Here is a 23,995-nt window from a genome sequence, read left to right as displayed (position 1 = left end):
TTTCTTTGAATGCACCTGTGGCGTGACATCACTTCCTGGGAAAAACATTAACAGGAGTGAATACGGTTTCATCTACAGAAAACAATGCTTAAGATGTTTCGTTTGATGTGATGTTTCTGGCTTCATTCACTAACACAGATTTGCAGGTGTTTTTATGAAGGTTAAAATGGCTTTCAGAGTAATTTAATGATGTTTATTAAATCATACCTGTTATGGCTGACTTGTAGCTCCCCAAGGAGTTGGTTCTTGAACCACTGATCACAGTCCACATTGTCAAACAATTCATAAGCAGCTAAACCCACGGCATTGTAAACTGCAAAGAAACAAATGATTTTGAAAAAAAAAAAATTACCATTTAATAATTTTTAATTGAAAGACTGAATGTCAACATGGGGAAAAAATGTAAAGAAAAAAAATAAAACACAAAAATGTAATGCATTTAACACACCTAGAGCTGTACATCATCTGTATATATATATATATATATATATATATATATATATATATATATATATATATATATATATATATATATCAGCATATTAGAATGATTTCTGAAGGATCATGAGACACTGAAGACTGGAGTAATGATGCTGAAAATTCAGCTTTGCTTCACAGGAATAAATTATATTTTAAAGTATATTAAAACAGAAAACTTATTTTAAATTGCAATAATATTTCTTAATGACAGTTTTTTTTTCTGTATTTTTGATCAAATAGATAGCCTTGATGAACATCTTTAAAAAACATAAAAAATCTTACTGATCTCAAACTTTTGAACGGCAGTGTAAACACACACACACACATATATTCTATATACAGTCATGGCCAAAACTATTGGCACCCTTGGTAAATATGATCAAAGAAGGCTGTGAAAGTTAATCTGCATTGTTAATCCTTTCGATCTTTTATTTAAAAAAAAAAAAAAAAAAAATCACAAAAATATAACTTTTCATTGGATAATAAGAATTTAAAATTAGGGGAAATATCATTATGAAATAAAGGTTTTTCTCTAATACAAATTGGCCACAATTAACGGCACCCTTTTATTCAATACTTTTTGAAACCTCCATTTGCCAGTTTAACAGCTCTAAATTTTCTCCTCTAATGCCTGATGAGGTTAGAGAACACCTAACAAGAGATCAGAGACCATTCCTTCATCCAGAATCACTCCAGACCCTTTAGATTCCCAGCTCCATGTCGGTGCTTCGTCTCTTCAGTTCACCTCACTCATTTTCTATAGCGTTCAGGTCAGAGGACTGGAATGGCCATAGCAGAAGCTTGGTTTTGTGCTCAGTGACCCATTTTTGTGTTGTTTTTTTAAGGTTTGTGTTTGGATTATTGTACAGTTGGAAGATCCAAACATGGCCCAATATAACAGAGTCAGTCACTTATTGATTTTTTATCTGTTTGTATTTGATAGAATCCATGATGCCATGTGTCTAAACAAGATGTCCAGGACCTCCAGCAGAAATATAGACTCACTAAATATCTTCAATATTTCTGAACACTTTTTTTTTCAATTTACATTTCTAAATTAGATTTAGCCATTTTTAGTCTCAAACATTTGGACCCCACTGTATTACTGAAGAGAAAGGTGCTGAGCAGTGTGGTCTCAAACTCAATTCCTGGAGGGCCGAAGCTCTGCAGAGTTTAGCTCCAGATCACACCCGCTTGAAAGTTTCTACCTTGATTCGCTGGATCAGGTGTGTTTGATCAGGGTTGGAGCTAAACTGTGCAGAGCTGTGGCCCTCCAGGAATTGAGTTTGAGACCAACTGTGTTGAGTGTGTTTAAGGGTAACAAGTAATGCATGATGGTACCTGTATCCTTCATGAGCATCTGCACTGGGTCCTCCACATTACTGGGGCCTGAGAAAGAGAAAGCAGGCACTGTGATTTTTAAATAAAAACATTTCTCCTCCCCTTACAACCTGCACACAATGTGCTTTAGGCCTGTAGGGAACATCTAGCACTTTCACACATCTGTAATAATTGTGACTTAACCACTTTGCAAACAAGGACTTTGCAAACAGCAGTAAAAGCGGCAGAGAGTGTAATAAAATAGCATAAGCAACTAAAACTTTTGTCCCATTTCCCTTAACCAATCACAATTAGCCATCCCAAAGTGACAATTTGTTTGTTTTATTTGGATCCCCATTAGCTTCAGCATAAGCTAAAAGCTATTCTTCCTGGAGTCCTACAATCTACCATGTGACAATACAATTTATAACATCACATTACACACCATATGCACATTACACAACATTTGAGAATACATATTATACAGTTAACGCCATTAATCACAAAAAAAAAAAAAAAATCATAACCATAAATAAAAATCAAATGTCGCTACTCCGAATAGATCTATATCAAAAAATAAAATAACTAAGAACCCTCTAACAGTATCTCCTTAAATTAAATTAATATTAACTATTTAATTTCTTTGAAGGTAATATTTCTTAAGTGATATTTTAAAACCATACCGAGTATTTTGTTGTTTGACAATATTTGGGAGAGAGTTCCATTCACACATCGCTCTGTACCTGACTGAACGTTGAATTGATTTAGTTTTCACTATAGGTAAAATAAAACTACCTCCTACTGCATGCCTCGTTGGATAATGATGTGTATCAATACTAAAGGATAGTTTTGTATATAAAGTAAAAGGTGTTTTATTTGTTATAACATTATAGAAAAATACCACAAGTGAATACACCAATCTATTTTTAACTTTAAACCATGAAAGGCTTTCATGCATTTTATCAACATTTGATCTAAACCCACATGAGAGAGCCACACGCGCAGCTTTATTCTGAATCACTTGTAGTTTTTTTATATTAGTTAATGAAGTATTGGACCAAACCACAGAGCAGTAATCAAGGTGTGAAAAAAACAAAGCATGAAATACTTGTTTAACTATCTGTGGTGTAAAATATTTTGCACACCTTTTAATAACAAACAAGGTGTTGCCCATTTTAGTTAACAGTTTCTGAACATGTCTGTCCCAACACAATCTATTATCAATCATCACTCCCAAAAGTTTAGCCTCTTCTCTTTGCTCAACAAAATTTTGCTCTATGCGGAGTTCAAGTTTAGGTTTGGAAAGTAAAAAAAAAGGAATTCCAACCACTAAACAGGTAGTTTTAGATACATTAAGAATCAGTTTGTTACTTTTTATCCAGTCCACCACTAACTGTAACTCTCTTTGTAATTTTATATTCAAATCACTAATATCAGTTCCTGCTAAATATATAGTGGAATATACAGATGGAAGGTCATTGGTAAAGATTGTGTAGAGGAGCGGCCCAAGACAACTTCCTTGAGGCACGCCATGTTCCACAACCCTTACCTTTGAAAAACTTCCATTAAAATAAACTAATTGTCTTCTGTCTGACAAATAACTTTTCATCCATAATAATGCGGTTTGTGAAAAACCATAAGCTTCCAATTTCTTTAACAGTAAGTCATGGTCAATTATATCAAATGCTGCAGTGAAATCAAGCATTACAACACCTATTATTTTCCTCTCCTCCATATCCTTGAACCAGTCATCAACCATCTGAGTCAGGGCAGTGGCTGTTGAGTGTTTTCCTCTATATGCATGCTGAAAAGTTGTAATCAAATCATTATTCATAAAATAAGACTGAATCTGTTCATAAACAATTCTTTCCATTACTTTACCGAGAATTGGTAATAAACTTATTGGTCTACTATTTAACCCAGAGAAAGACATTTTCTTATTTTTAGGTATTGGCACCACTTTACATATTTTCCATGCTTGCAGACATATATTATCCATAAAACACAAATTAATTATATGAGCAATAATAGGAGCAATGATTGCAACTATTGGCTTAAGCAACTTATGTTCAAGGTAGTCAACACCAGGTGGTTTGTTTTTGCAATTCATCAGAAGTAATTCCACTTTAGAACCACTGACACGCTTAAATTTAAAGCTACATGTTTTACCTTCCATCATTTTATTTATCAGTGTATTTGATAAATCTGTCTTGTATGGCTGTGTAGTATTTTTAAGTTTATTTATTTTATTTATGAAATAATCATTAAGATGATTCGCTATATCACTTGGTTTAGTAAAAAATTCACCTTCATGTTCTAAATAAGCTGGAGTTGATTTATTATTTCCTCTTAATATATTATTCAGTGTATTCCATAATAGTTTACTATCTTGTTTTATTTCTACAATTTTCTTAGTATAGTACAATTTCTTTTTCTTCTTATTTACCTTGGTTACAAAATTTCTATATAAGTTTACAATATATTTGCCAGTCCGATTTGAATTTAGATATAATTGCTGCTTGTTTAGCTAAATCTCTCTCTTTCATAAGATCTTTTAATTCTTGATCCAACCACGGGGTGTTAACATTTCGAACCGTAAACTTTTTTATTGGTGCATGGTTTTCTACAATTGTCATTAGAGTTTGATCAAAAAGCTGAAATGCTTTCTCTGGATCCTTTTGTAGAATTACCTCTGACCAGTTTATATTTCTGACATCATCTTCATATTGTAAATGATTAAATCCTCTAAATGACCTTTTCATTATTACTTTTGGACCCGATTTAGGAACTTTTGTTTTCCTTACAATTGCAATAAGATTGTGGTCACTAAAACCAACTGGCACTGATAAGCAATTTGAGCAAACTTGTAGTCTATTTATAAACATGTGGTCGATACAGGAAGCTGACCGAGTACCATCCCTTTTTATACATATTCTAGTCGGTTTATTAATTACCTGTGATAATACACATGCTGTTGCTGTGTTCATTAATTTAATTTTCCTAGGACAGTCAGAAGAATTCCAATCTATGTTAAAGTCACCCATTAAGTAAGTTTCCAGATTCATACTACTAACATGATCTAACATATCACATATTTTGTCCAAATATTCACTATTAGCATTTGGAGGTCTATAACAGCACCCATATGAGTATTGGCTTAAGATGTTTCAGACTAACTTTTAACCAAATTACTTCAATACCTGAATACATTAAATCTGGCATCACTTGAACAGGTATATGATGTTGAATATAAATAGCAACTCCTCCCCCATATATATTCCTATCATTCCTAAAAATGCTGTATCCATCAATCATTAAAGTTGCATCATTGAATGTAGAATCTACATGAGTTTCAGACACTGCCAATACTTGCAAATTATTTGGTTGCAGTATATCTGTTAAATCATTCAATTTGTTCCTAAGACTGCATATATTAATATGGGCAATTTTAAGGCCTTTCTTTGGTAGTTTATGTAACATATTAAGGATCATATTTATTTGGATTAATACTGTTAGATTCTATATCGGAGCAAAACTGTTTACAAAAAACGACTAAATTAAACCACATATATACACATTCATACACATAAATTCAGACAGACAATTTTGTATTGCCACTCTAGTTGTCAAGGTTGCAATAGGTGAGCTGAACTCCCTTACTTCCATTTCCATAACATAATTCTCAGCCTAATTAATACATACAAATGTGATATTTTATCTGACACTTAATGCTAACAATTCAGTCAAAAACATTCTTAATGAAAGGACACAACTGTATTTTAGTTTCCACTATCTTTATATTTAAATAAATTGTTTTCCTCAAATTCCTGAATTTAGCCATTGAATAATAGATAAATCCATATAATATGTAATGCTATGGAATCAGTAATTATATCCTCAATTTATGTCCATATATCAATTCCAACTCCTCAAAATGTAGGCCTGTCAGGAAGTTCAATTCAGTTCAATTCATCATACCTGCATCTGATGCACTTATTTCTAGTGCGAAGTACAATCATAAGACTACTTAATTGCCAGACAGCGTTGGTCCAATCACTTGATTGTAGTAGATGTCTCCCGATATCTGATCTTGGAAATATTTTGTGTCTCCATTAAATGTTATAATCAGTGTTGCCGGATAAATCAAACCATGTCTTATTCCTGCCTGATGTAATTTAATTCTCAAATCTTTAAACTGCGCTCTTCTCTTGGACACTTCTGTTGTTAAATCCGGAAAGATTTTGACATTCATCCCTTTGAAATGTAGGACTTTTTCTTGCTTCGCTATTTGTAAAACAGCCTCTTTCGCCGCATACCTCTGCATCCTAACGATCATCGGTCTCGAACCATGTTTTGTAACAGGCCCCACTCTGTGCGCAATTTCCACTTCAGGTTTATAAGGCAGTTTATCTTTAAATACCTCACTGAAGAAGAACTCCATGAATTCGGTGGGTTTTCCTTTTTCCATATCCTTGTCGAGGCCAAATACTCGGAGGTTAAATCTTCGGCTGTGACTCTCCAACTTTTCAGTTTTGTCTCTTAATTCTTTGTTTTCTTTCTGGAGAGCTTTACACACACGCTCCGCGTCATCCATTCTGTCGTGAATGCCGGACAAACCCGACTCCACATCCACGAGTTTCTCTTTACAGTCCTTCAGTCCGAGTTTTAGTACATCAAACTGAGGTTGTAATTTATTCATTGCCTCGTTTATTTCTTCCTTTATTATTACACGGATCAAGGCAGCTAATTCAGCTTTATTCACCTGCGCAGCGTCACTTTCCATTTCACTCTCAGCTGATCCTCTCCCAGCTGGAACAGGTGAGATCACAATAGGGTTGGAGATAACCTGCGGTGCTTTTTTCTTCGGCATCCAGTAATCCTTTTCCTCGTCTTTACTGGACTGATTTTCCTTTCATCAATAGTTCTTAATCAAGAGGAAACTTTGAAATCTTTTAATCGTTTTGGGAGTTCAGCGTCCTTGGTATTCCACGCGCTCACTCTCTGCAACCGGACATGACGTGTAAATGTCAATCCCAATGAGGAGGCGAATCTCCTTATTGTCCAAGTATAATTAGAACACGGGAAACACTCAAGAGAAAAAGAATGACACTACTAGGAAATTAACTTCATTATCAGAATCATCATCTAAATGTGTGCTTTTATAATGATGTTGACTTCACGCTGTAATGACACATGATTTGCAAAAAATTGCACTTGCAGGGCTGCTGTCACCATTTTAATAAAACATGGACTTTTCAAATTCCATGACAAAACACTCAAAGATCCTTATGAATGTCCATAAGAATATTTGTTTAGCACATCATCCGAATTTAATCATGATAGTAAATTTTAATCAACTAATTTACACGGAAAGCTCATTTGAGTCATTCACTAATTAATTAGCGAGCCGGATCAAAAGCAATGAGAGCGTAATGCTTGTCAGACGGTCCTTGTATTTGGCTGAAAGTGCGAGCTTAATTGCTACACGCAGCTGTAAGCGGAGCACTAGAGCTTTAGCTTAGCAGGGTGTGCTTTATAAAGGTGGCATTTGCCCTGCAAGGCTACAATCAAAAAGTCCACATCTAAAGTAGAACCCCAGTTGACTTTGTCAGTTTTTCTTAAAAAAAGGTAGAGCAAATTCCTCATTTGGAAATAAAGAGAGCTTTTAAGAACTGATGGCATGTGTCATTTGGTGTCAACCCAGCCTCTCTAAGCTAATGCCAGCCGGAAGCTAGAAATGACAGTACTTCCATGCTGAATCGCTTCAAAAAGGGGTTCTCTAAAAACCGTGTGGCATCCGGGCTCATTTTCAGCACTGCCCTTTTGTTGACTTTTCAAAATATTTGACGTAAGATGCTAACATGTTAATTACTATAGATAAAAAGGGACCTGCAGTATGAACTTTCAGTTTAAAAAAGGACAATTTTTTCACCGTTTTAACTACTCCTACTCCAGATGTGACATTTCCTTCATTATCACAACAAAACGACAGTTCATTAAACCAGTGAGTTTTGATCAGCGAGTCTTTAATCAGCACATTAAAAGCTTTGACTTGTCTAATTCATTCACTGTGTCAATGAATGCCAGGAGTCATTGCTCACTTTTTCTTTCCTTAAAACGTAATGAATCCATCCCTGCTGGAAAAAAGCAACAACTTAAAGGGGTGGTTGATTGCAATTTCACTTTTTTAACATTAGTTAGTGTGTAATGTTGCTGTTTGAGCATAAACAATATCTGCAAAGTTACGACGCTGAAAGTTCAATGCACACAGAGATGTCTTTTAAAATTATGGCAGTTTAATGCCTACAAAAACGACTCGTAGGGACTATGAGTTACTTCCCGGGTTTGTGATATTAATTTCTGAAATTTACATAAACTCTGCCCCCGGGAACATGCAACGAAGGGGGCGAGGTCATGTTGCACTGTTTTAGAGAAGAGGAAGAGTTGTTGCCATGCTGTCAAAACTAGGGGTGCACGAAAACATCCATTCATTTATGAATCGCGATTCTATCTTCTAACAATTCTAATGGATTCACAAGTTTCAAAATCAAAGTTCTAAAGCAGCGGTTATTAATTATGTTCCTCGCGTCACCCTGCTCTGCACACGCTCAGCTCGGCATTCTCTCTCTTTTGGTCATCCAGTTGCCGTGCTGTATTAAAACTTTAATCAGGATAAAACCGTAAATTAAAAGCTAAAGTAAAAGCATTTACAAATAACAGCGTATATAAATTTATGAGACAACAACAAACAAAAAAAAACATACCATTAAGAGCCGTGCTTTCAAAGGATCTGCACAATTCTCTTCACTAATAATCTCTGGTTCTCAATTGGGCTCAAATTGATAAGCAATATAGACAATGTCATTGTTTACAATACAACCTTAGCGCATGCCACTGAGCTGAGGGGCGTGACGTTTAGACGAGCACTGGCAGTTTAGCCAATCAAAACACACTGGGCCAGCTAACCAATCTGAGCCCATTGCGTATTTCTGAAGGAGGGACTTCATAAAACCAAAAATCGTTCAAATGAGAAGGACCGAGCAGTGCAGAATAAAGGTGTATTTTTCACAGAATATGTGAAAAATAATACTTTTTTTTTTTTTTAAACAAAACTTTAACACATGTTAGACTGCACCCCATAAACACAATCAAGCCTAGAAAAAAACAGTCAACCACCCCTTTAAACGAGGAAAAACCGTGTCATAGCTGGTTTAAGCTGGTCTATCTGGTTAAAGCCACTCTACAATCTTTAAAACAGAACAGTCTAACCAGCTTGGCAAGACTGGGAAGCCAACCAATAACACTGTTTAAGCTGTCTGTCCAGCAGGGATTTTGTTAGGAGTGAAAATCAATAATCATTAATATAGTTATCTATTGAATAAATTAATTACATTTTTACAAAAATTACAAAAAAACAAATAAAAAAAAACAAACATGAAAACCATGGTTAAAAATTCTCAAACAATAAATAACTAAAGTTTATAATGTATTATACAATTGTCAAATACAATTACATTACTAAAAGAACTGATTCATTTAATTTGATACAATTTCTATCCCTATATAGAGTCTAAATAATATGTATAACAAAAAACCTGATAAAACCAACCTTGAAGATTCTGCATCATCTCTAGAAGCACTGGTGTCAATGTTTGACTGTAGTTGTGGAAAATGTCCAAGAAAAGCACTTCTGTGCACAGCTGTAAAGATATCGAGTAAAACAAAGAGAACAGGATGTGACAAGGAAGCATTCAATACAGGAACATTTAAACACAAACATTTACATACCAACACAAACACATGAAAAGAAAACCATCGGGTTTTCCGTGGTATCCATCACTCTAGCCAAAACAATCAATAGTTTGCAATAGTTTGGGTTCAGGGTGCGAGACCTGACTCTGTGGCCTTCGGCATCTATTATTACATGCTGGGACACTGACCTCCAAAGGGAATAAAGGAGGTCAAATACCACAACTTTGCACAGTATGGCAAGCTCAACAATCACCACACATGTCAAATCATATGTTCTATGCCTTCAGGAAATCTGACATAATCCATACAGTTCAGAACGGAATCAATAAGGGCACTTAGGGCAGGTGCCTGGACTGAATATGGATGATGTCAAGAGAAAGGACTTCATTCTGGCCCGGAGGTTTGGAAGACTTCAAAGATTTAGCTTCTATCAAATATTGGTTGTATAATTAATCAAATCCAAAACTGCGGTATGGCTTAGTGTGATTATTAAATCGGAAAGGTTGCGATTGAATTAATTCAATATATATGCACTGAATGATCCAGAGTGAGGCACAGCACAGCAGCTGATGACCGAGTGTTTTCTGGAGCGGCTCGGATCACAGTAAATGCTGCTCTACAACAACTCCTCTCTGCATCTGCTCTGAGTTTGGGTCACTTAGAATTGCACTGGGAATGCAACAAGCACCAACTATCTTTCCAATCTTGTAATGAGAAACACTTATAAACCAACCGTTGTCAACAAAAGAGAACCTTTGGGACCCCCATGCATTTTTCCACCAAAATAAAAGCCTTACAGCATAAAATTAGAAAATTAAAACATTTAAAAGCCACAAATAGAAGTATTATAATTTTAGAGTTGTAATACCAATTATTATTATCATTATTATTGTTGTTATTGTTGTTTATTTTTGACCCTGGACCACAAAACCAGTCTTAAGGATCAATTTATTTTTTATTTAGATTTATACATCATCTGAAAGGCGAATAAATACGCTTTCCATTGATGTATGGTTTGTTAGGATAGGACAATATTTGACCGAGATTCAACTATTTGAAAATCTAGAATCTGAGGGTGCAAAAAAAAAATCCAAATATTGATAAAATTACCTTTAAAATTGTCCAAATAAAGTTCCGAGCAATGCACATTACTATTCAAAATTAAGTTTTTATATATTTACGGCAGGAAATTTACAAAATATCTTCATGAAACATGATCTTTACTTAATATCCTAATGATTTTTTGCATAAAAGAGAAATCCATAATTTTGACCCATAAAATGTATTTTTGGCTATTGCTACAAATACACCCGTGCTACTTATGACTGATTTTGTGGTTCAGGGTCATATTTATTCTGTGAAATATTACAATAGCACTATTTACTATTCAGTGTAATTTTTTGTATTTTGTTTAATATTTTATTTATTATTATTATTACTACTACTACTACTACATTTTACTTACAGACACCTTTCAGGAAACTCAATGACATTTACATTTTTTTTTAATTGTTGTTTATTTATTTATTATTATATATATATACTGTGATATAACAATAGCACTATTTACTATTCTGTTTACATTTAAAAATATTTTTTATTTTTATTTTTTGTCTTATATTTTGTTAATAAGAAATAGTAGTAGTAACGGCAGTAGTATTACTGTTGTTGGTTATACTTATTTTTATATAGTCATACTGATAAATAAATCGCAGTTTTATTTTGTTTTGTCTTATTTTCTAATACAAATAAGAACAGCAAATCAAATGGCTACCTTTATCAGAAAAATCATGCTACTACCTACTACTATATTTACTGTCAAACACAGTATTTTCAAAAACAGTAAATGTATGCCAAAATATTGTAATTTGATTGGACGCAAACACAGAGAATTTTACATTAACGACAAGAGTGTTTTCTTTCTTTTTGACAAAAAAAATAGCCTTTGCTATCTTTCTTAAGGCCCAATTATATGGTTAATTGCCATTTATTATTTGCATTTACCACAGTTTTTTCCTGCTATCCACAACACAATCAGAACAGACATGCATCACATTTTAGGTTTGCGACTAACAAGTTGAGATCCACTGCTTTCGACTGATGTGCAACATTCACACTGCTAACAAATATTTGCACTCAGAAAGACTATTTAAGCCCAATACATAATTAAGACATTCCCTTTCGAAATTACTTGAAGCTTAAGTGACTCCACATCGGCGTCTTTCATCGAGTAAATGACAAATGTGATGTAAAACTACTCTCGCTTGAGGTTATGTTTAGTCAGCCAATGTCATTTTAAAGCCAGGACATAAAAGCCACATTAAGTAGGAAGCCACATGTAATGCAAATCAAGTCGCATGAGGGCAGTAACAAGTGACCCTGTAGAGTCACTGCCCCCTTATGTAAATTCCACAGAAATGAGACAGACCCCTGATACCTTTTAACTCAGCCACTTTGCATTTACTGACACTTCCATTGACCTTGGACTACATCTCTCTGTAAGGTGGTTTACCAAAAGATGAGCAAATGGAAATGTTCCATATGCAAAAAACAGCTTTGAACATTATAATAATTATAAAATCAGTCAAACTGTATTTCATGGAAGAAGAGAGGTAACTTACCCGCAAACTATACTTCCAGGAGTCACCGCCTGTCTCTTCCACAGCTGAAGAAAGAAACAACATTAAACACAACTTGTCACAACATATATCATGCACTTTAAAGTGACAGTTCCCCCAAAAATAAAAATTCAGCCAGTTATTCATCTTCATGTCATTTCAAGCCGTATGACTTGTTGAAGAATATTCTGTCCACTCTGTTTAATATAATGGGGCTGAAGGAGGACTGAGGCTGTCAAGCTTCAAAAAGCAAAATCATCATACTCGAGCAGAATATTCCAGTACTTTGTGGCATTCACTGATAATCTTTCACTCCAGAAGGGTGTTAACCATTGCGACTGAATCATTGAGTCAGTGAGCTGAATTTCTCCAATTTTCATGATTCTTTTACAGTGCTTCACTGTCATTTTAGAGTTTGACAGTAACAGTCCTCATCCACTTTGATTATATTGATAAGAGTAGGAAGGATATTCCATGTAAGAAAAAAAAAAAACTGAACAAAGAAATGAGGGTCGGTAAATAACTATTCTTTTAACCTTCACAATTTCTAACATAAGCAAGCCTTTCTCAGAAACCATATCCTGGTTTTTGCACCCCACAGATGTGGCAGGATTCTCTCTACCCATGATTCAATCATGATCCGGTTATTAAAAGTGATAATGTCACCTCCGCTACCATCTCTAGCCACCTTATATTCCTAAGGGTTGGTCATCAACAGGCCAGAACAATTCCGTCTGCTGCTGAGTCACTGAATTAATCGCAATTAAGCTACCTTGACAGCAGGACCCCTGGACGAATCAGCAACTGGCATTCCCAACGCCAGAAACAAAATCACTGGACCATGGCAATATAGATTAGAAAATGACACCAGCAAAGTACACCAAGAGATTTTGAATTACGGCCAACTGTACTTTGCGAAGCCCATTTCCTTGAGAGGAATTACACGTGTAAAATTACTGTGGCAGGTATGGTTCAGCATCTCTGGGCATAACATAACACAGGGCTCGGTTAACTGACAGGAAAGGGCAGCTTCTTGACTTCAAGTTCACGGGTTGTACATCTGTTGGCATAGCTACTTTCACCTCACTAATTCATGCATTCAGATTAAGCTGTCCTCTTCCTTTTTGACAGGTTGAGCCATATATGGTCATCATTAATGAACCCCTGAAACAGTACGGTTCAGTTTGTTGTTCTAAAACTTAGAAAAGAACATCCTGTGAGATTTCAGAATGGCAGTTTGAATATGATTATAATTTAAGGTCTGTGGTAGATAAAGTTTTTCAGCAAAAAAATTAACAGTTATAAGAACATACTTATATATGTATGTGCAATCACATTTTAAATAAATTACCTAATTACTAGGGGTGTAACGATACACGTATTCGTATTGAACCGTTCGGTATGAGGTTTTCAGTTCGGTACGCATTACAAACCGAACGATTCGATTCGTTGAACTAATTCTATTATATTTGGGAAAAAAAACAATTTGATGAAATATAATGTTCTCAGTGCCACTGCGTTCAACAAGGCAGCCCAAATGTCCCTTTTTTCTATAGTCTTTGATCTCCGGTACATTTGAGCATATTATCTCAATTTACTGAGTCATTTCCCTCGAATCACCACATCATGATAAATTACTTAAAACTGAATTATAACTGCTACGATTTAGAATTAAACAAACTTGTATTTGTGATGACCCGAGCTGACCAAACAGTTAATTGTGAAATGTTTGCGCTTTGTAGAGTACAGTGTCGGCAGTTCAAGCATTTTCATAGGATCTAATTTGTAAAAAAAGACTTTGATTCTCGAATTCATTCTTGTTAAGTACGGCTGCTGTGATCACCGGAAAAAACTTTTACCCTGCAAGCACCAATCTGGAAGCCAGAAACGCAGAACTGTGAAAAAGGGTAATTAAAATATTAAAATCAGTAAGAATCAATTAAATAAAAAGCTTTTATTTCAAGCACCGACTTTCAAAAACAACCTGTTTAACACAAAATATGTTTCTTCTTGTTTTCACTTTAATATTACAAATATTAAGGGAATAAATAAAAGTTAGCTATATAGGCCTACCGTTATCAGCATACAGTATGTTGAAGTAGATTCATCTCTCGTTGTCTTTGAGAGAATATGCAGCATCAGACGCCGAAAGCTCGGTCATTCCTCAATTCCGTTTTTACTTTCACTTTCTGCATAGTGAACTGACTGAGATTAAGAAGTTCACTGACATAACTCTTGCACAAAGTTTGCACTTTACTTGTGTGTGATATCCATTGGCTCGCCTTCCTGGTTTAAAACCGAAATATTTCCAACATTGCGACGTAACCAGTTACCTCCGTACCGAACAAAACCGTGACACCACTGTGTAGTATCGAACCAAACAGTGAATTTTGTGAACAGTTACACCCCTAGTAATTACGTAGTTTTTAACTCCATTAATGCCTATTAAATATGACATTATAACTGTTTCCTTCTATTGAATCTAATAATTATACAAATACTAATTTATTAATTATCTTTTTGAATTTTAATTACCAAACATTTTTAAAGAAATATTTCTTGTAAATAAGTATATAATATTAATAATATACTGTCTTACATTGGTGCGTGTGTATGTAATGTATGTATGCGTATATATATATATATATATATATATATATATATATACACACACACACACATACACACACATAAAGTGGGGCAAATAAGTATTTGATACACTGCCGATTTTTCAAGTTTTCTCACTTACAAAGAATGGAGAGATCTGTAATTTTCATCGTAGATACACCTCAACTGTGAGAGACAGAATATTTTAAAAAATCCAGAAAATCTAATTGTATGATTTTTAAATAATTAACTTCCATTTTATTGCATGAAATAAGTATTTGATCACCTACCAACCAGCAAGAATTCTGGCTCTCACAGACCTGTTAGTTTGTCTTTAAGAAGCCCTCCTATCCTCCACTCATTACCTGTATTAATTGCACTAGTTTGAACTCGTTACCTGTAAAAAAAAAACAGCTGTTCACACACTTAATCAATCAGACTCCAACCTCTCCACTATGGGCAAGACCAAAGAGCTGTCTAAGGACACAAGGGACAAAATTGTAGACCTGCACAAGGCTGGGATGGGCTACAGGACAATAGGCAAACAGCTTGGTAAGAAGGCAACAACTGTTGGCGCAATTATTAGAAAATGGAAGAAATTCAAGATGACTGTCAATCTCCCTCGTACTGGGGCTCCATGCAAGATCTCGCCTCGTGGAGTATCAATGATCCTGAGAAAGGTGAGGGATCAGCCTAGAACTACACGAGAGGACCTGGTCAATGACCTGAAGAGAGCTGGGACCACAGTCTCAACGGTTACCATTAGTAACACACTACACCGTCATGGATTAAAATTCTGCAAGGTCCCCCTGCTCAAGACAGCACATGTCCAGGCCAGTCTGAAGTTTGCCAAAGACCATCTGGATGATCCAGAGGAGGCATGGGAGAAGATCATGTGGTCAGATGAGACCAAAATATAACTTTTTGGTATAAACTCCACTCGCCGTGTTTGGAGGAAGAAGGATGAGTACAATCCCAAGAACACCATCCCAACCGTGAAGCATGGGGGTGGAAACATCATGCTTTGGGGGTGCTTTTCTGCAAAGGGGACAGGACGACTGCACCGTATTGAGGGGAGGATGGATGGGGCCATGTATCACAAGATTTTGGGCAACAACCTCCTTCTCTCAGTAAGAGCATTGAAGATGGGTCGTGGCTGGGTCTTCCAGCATGACAATGACCCCAAACAAACAGCAAGGGCAACTAAGGAGTGGCTCCGTAAGAAGCATTTCAAGGTACTAAACCCAATAGAAAATCTATGGAGGGAGCTGAAACTCTGTGTTGCCCAGCGACAGCCCCAAAACCTGAAAGATCTGGAGAAGACCTGTATGGAGGAGTGGGCCAAAATCCCTGCTGCAGTGTGTGTGCACCTGGTCAATAACTACAGGAAGCGTCTGACCTCTGTAATTGTAAACAAAGGTTTCTGTACCAAATATTAAGTTATATTTTTCTATTGTATCAAATACTTATTTCATGCAATAAAATGTAAATTAATTATTTAAAAAAATCATACAATGTGACTTTCTGGATTTTTTTTATATTCTGTTTTATATTCACAGTTGAGGTGTACCTACGATGAAAAGTGGGAAAACTTGAAAAATCGGCAGTGTATCAAATACTTATTTGCTCCACTGTGTGTCCGTGTGTGTGTGTGTGTGTGTGTGTATATATATATATATATATTATTTTTTGGTGATCTAGCAGTTAGTGCACATGCTCCTGCCTCGTACAGCTGTGGCTCTCATCTGGGATTCGAGATTCTGTCTCATGTATAAATTATACTCCCCATCTCTACCATCTCTCTGATTATAAATGGCAAACAGCCCAGAAAAATAGAAACAAAAAGTTTCACAGCTTATATCTTATTGAGTTCATAATTCACATTTACCAAAACTCTCTGGGTCTTCTTCCCACATGGTTAGCTCTTCCCCCGTCAGCAGAAAGTATTTGGACACCAGTCTCCTGCCAATCTCAGTCAGCGTTTGATGTGTAAAGAATGCGGTCTTAATTTTATGTGCCTCCAGGATCTCCGGCTTACTGTCTGCAATGCATATAGCAACATCACTTTAATATACAATTATGCATATAGTAATGTTCAAGATATTATATCATTCATTAAAACATCTCATGTGCTCCTCCAGTCCATTAGTAAGGCAATAAAATATTAAAACGGGAGGCATTTTTAAATCAGTTTACTTCAATCTCTATCTAGGGAACCTCAGTCATGACCAAACAGCCAGATTTCATTATGAACATCTCATTGATTCACTCTTGCCCTCTACCAACTCAGAAATGCCCTTGATGTGTTTAAAGGCTGTTATCCTTTTCCTATTCGAATAAGCTAGAACTTTAAAACAGAGGCACGCCATGCCAAAGTTATTACGCTGCCTTCAATGTTCTTGGCAGGTTTGTAGGCATCATTTTTGACGATCATCTTGATGAGGTTCATGCACTGTATAATAAAACGCTCGAAAACAACTCCCTCGCCAGCCTCGGTGAACACGTAGCTGACCGCAAACTCCAGCGAACGCTGAATGAGAGGAATGAAAGGCCATGGGTGATATTCCAGGAAGTCCAGCAGCTAGTGAAGAGCATAAGAGGCTAACCACAGTTCAGGAGTACAACATCTCAAGGTATAATTATTTCCTTTGGCCTCTAACTGACTGAACTTTTAGACTTACAACTTTGGTGAACAAAATTATGGTCTTCTCAAGCTTTTCCCTGCAAAGACTGCCTGGTCCAACTTGCCGGCCTGCAAATAGTAAAAAAAAAAACATTTATTCTATCATTATTTACTCACCCACATGTTGTTTAAAACCTTTTGGAGCTGCCGTTATGGTGACAAAAATCACCATAAAATATCATAGCAGTCCATTTGTGGTATTCTCAGTCTTCTAAAGGCCAAACAGATTGAAATTCAAGCTGTAACTCACTGAAAACACAATCTAGCTCTTCTTCATGAAGGTTCAAAATCTGTCTGAATGATTTGTTCACAAGTTTGCCTGATCCAGTTCCGGATTACCATTCTCTGACTGATTCGATCACTGGAGGGTTTTCTGACTTTGGGTCTGTTCTGCACAAAGTTTACGGTTTGTTTTAACTGCCTTAGCGCAGAAGACATCTGAACTACTTTTATAATATATTTTTGGTGCTTTTTCGTCATTTTGAAGCTTGACAGCCCCAGCCCTCAGTAGGGGCTTTCGCACAGGAATAACCTTTTCATAGTTCTTACAACTATTGGCAGAACTACTCACTTTTTGACTTTTTGTTCGCACCACAGGAACTAGGAATTGTTTTAGTTCTAGGAACTCCATTTGGGGGAACTAAATGAGCTCCTACTTCAGAGTACAGTCTAAAACAGTTCTATAGGAACTACCAGTGACACAGTCGGTGCGAATGCAACCAGGAAAATGACCTGACGGGGAAATTGGTTCTCTATGAACCACCCTGCTGGCTTCCTAGAACTACACTGTGAGAAAGACCCTATTATTCACATTTATTATATGTCAAAGAGGGGCCAAAATTCACTTTTTGTGTTCCACAGAAGTAAGTAATTAATTTAGGATTGGAACAGCATGAGGATGAGCAAATTAAAACAGAATTTCATTTTTAGGTGAACTGTGTATTTAAAGCATCTCTTGTTAAAGGGGCAGTCATGGCCTAATGGATAGAGAGTTGGACTTGTAACCCGAAGGTCGTGGGTTCGAGTCTCAGGTCCGGCAGGGATTGTAGGTGGGGGGAGTGAATAACCAACACTCTCTCCACCCTCAATACCACGACTGAGGTGCCCTTGAGCAAGGCACCGAACCCCCAATTGCTCCCCGGGCGCTGCAGCGTTGGCTGCCCACTGCTCCAGGTGTGTGTTCACTACTGAGTGTACACTTGGATGGGTTAAATGCAGAGCACACATTTCACTGCTGGTTATACTCTGTATAATTGTGTATGTGACAAATAAAACAAATTATAATTATTATATTATATTGATTACATTGGCTAAATCAGTAAAACAAAAGCCAAAAATTACAAAACCACTGTTTCGTACTGTTTCTTTACAAGTTAGCACTCAGGACAGCGTGATACAGAGTGATAGAGCAGGGTAACCTTTCAAGGAGATTGGGCATCAATGTCTTGTGTAGAGAGAGAAATAAAGAAATGAATAGAACCAAAAAAGCCTGGCTTATTTGGGGGACCTTATCTGGCCCAGAGTTGATATTTCACATTCTGTTTGCTCATAAGCTAAGTCTCTCATCCACACTGAAATACCAACAGGCCGAATGGAACCTGACCTGCAGCCCAGCCAGGAGAACATATTGTCTGTGATATCACCAGTAGATAACAGCTTGCTTCTGTCTCATCTGATGATATATAACTCATGCACGACGAGTCTGGGAAAAGCAGGGCATAGTGTCTCCAGGTGAAACCATGCAGATATGGCATTATTGTCTTTTGCTTGAACAGAAATTTAGTTTGAGCCTTTGAAGTGGTGATCTTTCAGAAATAAATTAGTTCGGCCTTTGACTATGCACTCTATATTCAAGCAATAAAGAATCCCAGCCCATCAGAATTAACCTTGTGATCTCAATCAAAAATGTCTAAAAGTTATTTTCGTACAAATCCTTTTTACTTAGAATATTAGTTTCGATTAAGCTTGAGAAAAGATCATGTTAACGTATAAGCACCCACTAATATTTCAAAATGAACAGCTTTGTATATAAATTTATTTAATAGTCTTAAAAAAAAAAAAAAAAAAAAAACCTGTAGATGGGTCAATGACTTAAACTGACATTCAAAAATGAACAGGAATTTTTTTTTTCTTCACTCAATATCACATAATTGAACTCTGTAACCTGAAAAAATGGCTGTTATCTCTGGATAGGCTGAGGATTAAAAACTTAAAATCCTCAAATTAAATGTTAATTTCTCCTAAATGGTAGCTCCTCCAAATCCAATTCACTTTATTTCCCAAATGGGAATAGCTTTGAATAAAATTTTATTGGAAAAAAAGTCTCAGTACATTGTGGTGAAAAGAAAATACGGAACTGTCATACAAGTAGCCTAATTGATGTACATAGACTCGGTTGCCTCATGGGAGCAGACAGGTTGATATCACAGTTCCCTATCTATACTCCACTCGTACTGCGTCTTGTTAAAGACGCTATGGAAAAAAGCCTTTTTTCTCCTGAACTGAAGTCTTATTCAATCACGCAGTGAAACTGCATGCCTATTGGTTCGTGCAGCGTGTATAAAACAAACGCCGCCTTTTCCTCGCGCTCCAGCACCGCAGAAGCCCGGTCTCGTTCGTTGCCGCCATCTGGCGATATCTCACGTTTCTCTAAAAGAGCAAATTGGGGCATTGTTTCAAATGCCTCGCCGTTATTGCGGCCGATGACGGCCACAGCGAGTGCGTTTCCTGCTTGGGTAAATCCCACGCGGATGCCGCGCTCGTTGACTCTGACTGTTCTCACTGCGAGAACATCAGTCTCGCCTCACTGCACTCGCGGATCGCTTTCTTTTCAGAGAGCGACTCCGCCCCTCGGGCCCTCCCGTTTTCTTCCTCTCAGGGACCTGTGAGGAAAAAACAGCGGGACAGAGGATCTCAGTGCCCGGTTGAGAGCGAGCTCACGCCGGCTCAGGTCCCGCGTGCCTCGCCCTCGCCACAGAGAGAGGTTTCTCCCGTCCTTTTTTCCCAGCCTGACCAGCGTCCCACCAGAGGACTGGATTGGTCTCCACCAGAGGAGCCTTCTCGCAGCCGTCTTGACGAATGGTTCATGCCGGGGTGCCGTCAGGCCCCTCGCCAGCGACCCTCGCCGTTCTTCCCTGAAGTTCAAGACGAGCTGATGAAATCATGGTACGCCCCCTACTCCGCCCGCCTCCGTACTTCCGCTTCATCCGCCCTCACTAAAATTGACGGTGCTGAAGAAAAAGGGTACAACAAGATGCCTCCATTGGATGAGTCAGTGGCTGCGCACCTCTGCCCACCCACTGCCATCGGCTGGAAGGCAAAAGCCGCCCACCTTCCAAGCCATGCAGGACCACTTCAGTGTTCGCTGGACGCTCCTACGCTTCAGCTGGACAGGCGGCTTCGGCGCTTCACTCTATGGCGGTTTTACAGGTCTATCAGGCCAAACTCCTCGCTGCTATGGACGAGTCTGAACCTTATCCTGCGACTCTCAGGGAACTGAGAAGTGCAACAGACCTGGCTCTGCGCACCACTAAGACCACCACCCAGGCGATAGGACGGTCCATGGCCAGCCTAGTGGTGCTCGAACACCACCTGTGGCTCACGTTAACGGAGATTAAGGACGTAGACATGGTCTCCCTCCTTGATGCCCCGATTTCCCCCATCGGCCTCTTTTTTTCCACTGCGGTAGAAGGATTCGCTGAGCACTTCACGGAGGCACATAAGGCGTCACAAGCCATGCGACACTTCTTGCCCAAGCGTTCGAGCTCTACTGCTGCTGTTAGTCGCCCTAAACCTGCGCCGACTCAGCAGCCTGCGAAGCCTCCACCTCCTGTTTCCGCCCCTCAACCTGCCAAGACTCAGCAGACGCGAGGGCGTTCCCGCTCCGCCAGACGCCACCCCTTTCATAAGCGCCAGGGCCCCCGACCCAGGATAGTGTTGGACCCTGTGCCTCCGGCGTCTTCCTGATCTGCAGGGCAGGAAGAGGAGAGGGCCGAGTCCCGCCACGGCCGGACCGCCCGCCAAACAGCCTCTCTTGAGCCTCTTCCTACCCCGTTCATTGCCGGGTGCAGAGGACATTGTGTCTGTTGCAAACACAGGGCCCGTACAAGCGCCCTTGCAACCATCCGCTGTTATAGCGGACAAAATAAAACAAACATTCTCGAAAAGAGAGCAAATTTCCTCTTCCTTCCATCACGAGCGTCCTGCCTCAGTGCGGTCGATCGCTCGAGTTTATCCAGCCCCTTGCCACGCGGGCCGAGGCCTGGCGAGTCATCCCCGGGTGTCAAAGTGGGTTATAAGGATAATAGAACGAGGTTACTCACTCCAATTCGCTCGAAGACCCCCGCGCTTCAGCGGCGTGGTCTCCACTTCTGTAGAGGGCAAGAACGCTCACGTTCTGCGCTCCGAAGTGATGATGCTGTTGGGAAAAGGAGCCATAGAAAAGGTTACTCCAGGTCAGAGCGAATCAGGCTTTTACAGCCGTTACCTCCTCGTTCCCAAAAAGGATGGCAGTCTCCGGCCCATCCTCGATCTCAGACGCCTGAATCGCGCCCTCATGAGGAGGTCGTTCAGGATGATCACACTGAAGCAGATCCTCTCGCAGATTCGCACAGAGGACTGGTTCTGTTCTCTGGACCTGAAAGACGCATACTTTCACGTCCAGATAGCCCCCCATCACAGACGATTCTTGAGATTCGCCTTCGAGGGAGTGGCTTATCAGTACACGGTCCTTCCCTTTGGACTGTCTCTGGCCCCACGCACTTTTACGAAGTGCATGGACGCGGCTCTTTCCCCTCTAAGATAGATGGGAATCCGCATTCTCAACTACCTCAACGACTGGCTCATTCTGGCCCAGTCAGAGGTGCAACTACTTTCGCACAGAACCCTCCTCCTCAGCCACTTAGAGCGCATGGGGCTCAGGGTCAATTTTGCCAAGAGCGCACTGTTTCCCAGCCAACGGGTGTCGTTGCTGGGGACAGTTCTGGACTCAGTTCAAATGAGAGCTGTGGTAGCGCCAGAACGCGCTCTGGCCATTCAAAAGCTTGCGGCCTCCTTCGAGAGCGGCACCGCTCGCCCCATCAAAGCGTTTCAGAGAATGCTGGGCCTCATGGCCTGTGCTACAGCTGGGCCTGCTCCGCATGCGGCCCCTTCAGCGCTGGTTGAAACCACGGGTTCCACCCCACGCATGGCGACACGGTCGCCTGCATATCAGGGCCCCCTGGAAGAACCCACGATGGTTGGAAAAGGGCGTGACCATGGGGATGGTCTGCAACAGGAAAGCTGTCAAGACAGACGCCTCCAACACAGGTTGGGGAGCGCTGTGCGATGGCGAACCAACCTTTGGCCTTTGGTCGAAGGCGGAGAAAGGTCTCCACATCAACTGCTTAGAGAAGCAGTATGTCGAGCCTGCCAGTTTTTCCTGCCAGAGCTAATGGGACACCATGTGCTTATCCGCTCAGACAGCATGTCCGTGGTGTCCTATATAAATCACCAGGGAGGTCTCTCCTCGAAGCGCCTCTTCATTCTAGTTCATTCTAGTTCATTCTAGCGCCTTCTGGAGTGGGATCAGCTCAACCTGCGCTCGCTGAGAGCAGCGCACTTGCCGGGCAGACTGAACCAAGGAGCGGATATGTTATCTCGGAGCAACGTCCCCTCGGAAGAGTGGATGCTCCATCCGCAGACGGTTCAGACGATCTGGAAGATCTTTGGCAAAGCCGAAGTAGACCTTTTCGCCTCCAAAGACAACTTTCACTGCCCAACTTATTATTCGAAGGTCAAGGACGCGTTGGCCCACGACTGGCCCAACCTCCTCCTTTATGCATTCCCTCCAGTCGCCCTGATTCCACAGGTCATCAGGCGGATCAGGGAACAAGGACACAAGGTTTTTTAACAAGACGCAGCACTCGTTCCGTATTCCGTAGGTTACGACAGTAACAGAGTACGTTATCCTTTATCTCAGCAACCTCTTGTTACTGGATACTTTTGCTGACAGAATGAATCATGGCTGACTGCAAACAGCACAATTTTAGAGTGGCATCAACTGAAAACTTAAACTAAGCACAACATAAAAAATCCTCAGTGCACCTTAAAATCTAATTAATGCACATTACTGTTCAAAAGTTTGGGGTCAGTAATTTTTTTTTTTTAAGTAATTAATGTTTTTATTCAGTAAGGATTTATTAATGTGTTTACAGCAGGCGATTGACTAAGCCATAAAAATGTATATGTTAAAAAGTTTGTTGATGGAAAAAACTCAAAAACCATTGGAATTAGAAAAAAGAGAAAAGCATGTAATACTCACAGCATTCTAGAAACTGCTTTAGCCGCTCAAAGAGTGCATTGAGGAAGCCCTAGGGAAGCAGACAGAGATAGTAAATGAAACATCGGTATCAGGTGTGGTTAGCGACCACGGTGCTATTGGTGCTGACAACATCTAGGCTTTCTTGGGTCATGTTGAAGGCAGATTTGGCAGGAAGCCCCAGGCAATCTTAACTCAGGTTGGGGAAGGACAGGCTATTTACGTGGTGTGTCGGAA

The 23,995-nt window shown here is 39.0% G+C and overlaps 1 pseudogene across 1 annotated transcript in view; it reads right to left on the bottom strand.

The window, feature by feature from the left end:
* The window catches only part of LOC306849080 (importin-11-like), a 259,336-nt pseudogene that overhangs the window by 177,946 nt on the left and 57,395 nt on the right, over positions 1-23,995 (bottom strand). Inside the window, exons 7-14 of the transcript in view lie at positions 23,762-23,810; positions 17,459-17,529; positions 17,166-17,358; positions 16,666-16,818; positions 12,174-12,217; positions 9,410-9,500; positions 1,822-1,869; positions 208-313 (exon numbers count right to left, since the gene is read on the bottom strand). The product of the transcript in view is annotated as an importin-11-like (transcript). The remainder of the gene's footprint in view (positions 1-207; positions 314-1,821; positions 1,870-9,409; positions 9,501-12,173; positions 12,218-16,665; positions 16,819-17,165; positions 17,359-17,458; positions 17,530-23,761; positions 23,811-23,995) is intronic.

This window comes from Barbus barbus (assembly GCF_936440315.1).
Source record: "Barbus barbus genome assembly, chromosome: 29".
Classification (NCBI taxonomy): Eukaryota; Metazoa; Chordata; class Actinopteri; order Cypriniformes; family Cyprinidae; genus Barbus; species Barbus barbus.
Note: the sequence above shows the minus strand (reverse complement) of the source record. Positions and strands in the feature narration are given on the sequence as shown.